Source organism: Verticillium dahliae, genomic scaffold (assembly GCF_000150675.1).
Source record: "Verticillium dahliae VdLs.17 supercont1.4 genomic scaffold, whole genome shotgun sequence".
In the NCBI taxonomy this organism is placed as follows: domain Eukaryota; kingdom Fungi; phylum Ascomycota; class Sordariomycetes; order Glomerellales; family Plectosphaerellaceae; genus Verticillium; species Verticillium dahliae.
In genome coordinates, this window is record NW_009276925.1 from 117,202 (window position 1) to 118,238 (window position 1,037).

The following is a 1,037-nucleotide window of genomic DNA, read 5'->3' on the forward strand; positions in this document are numbered from 1 at the left end:
CCACTATGCCCCCAATCCCGGCCCGCCTAACCCGAATAGACATCCAGGAGACGTGTCTGACTTCAACGAATATCGCCGACACTTGCCGGAGCAATGGTGCCCAATGGTGACCATCATCGGTTCCGCGTCGACAAGGAACAACGACTCTGTGGACGCTTTGGAACAACGCCGTTTCGCCGTCGAGACGTCCGTCTACGAGCCATCAAAACCTGCACCGGTGGCGTTCGTCGTCGCCTGCTTCCTAGAAAACACAAGGCGTTGGCAAAGGGTCAAGATACCGCCAACTGGAACTCTGCTAAGCCTTGCAGCCAAGATAGTCGGTCGCATAGCAGACACGAATCAACTCGCCCTTCGCGTCCTTGATTTGTCCTACCTACCAAGGCCTACCTCGGCCGCGGCCACGCCGCCCTCGGCAGCTACTCCGCATTCGAAGCGATCTGCCCGCTGGGAAGGTCGAGAAACTCCGTCAACACCCTCGAAGAAGCCTCGGCTGTCGAACACACTCGGAGGCGTTGCAAACCCGACATATGGCTCCATACCTCCACCATTGGCAACGGCGTCTAGTCCCGAGCTGCCTCCGGTTGGAGGCCCGGTTGGAGGCACTGGGGATTCGCCATGTGTCCTAGCATCACCATCAACCACATCTGAGCCAGAAGAACCGTCTATCACGTTAGATCCCTCTCCGAACATTGATTCCGGAACGCGCCCGCACCGCATGCGTCAGCCCCCCAAGAAATATCCCAACGTCGAATAGCTAAGGCCGGGTAAATGAGTTTTTGAACTTGTAAATGAAAGTGATGTTATGCGTCCCTCCTTACTTTGAACCCTCCTGTGATCCTGTGGCCCTCTCGGCCATCGTCCCGGTTGAGACATACAACTTGCTCTGTGACTCTTCCAATCTGCCCTCTGATGACCTTTCCCGCAGTATGCCGCTTCCTTGCAGTCCCCGCACTTCTTCGTCCTCTCCGTCCTCTCCGTCCTCTCACACACCTGTTGTCCGCCGCCGAAATAAATCCCTACTCCTCGGCACCGACGGC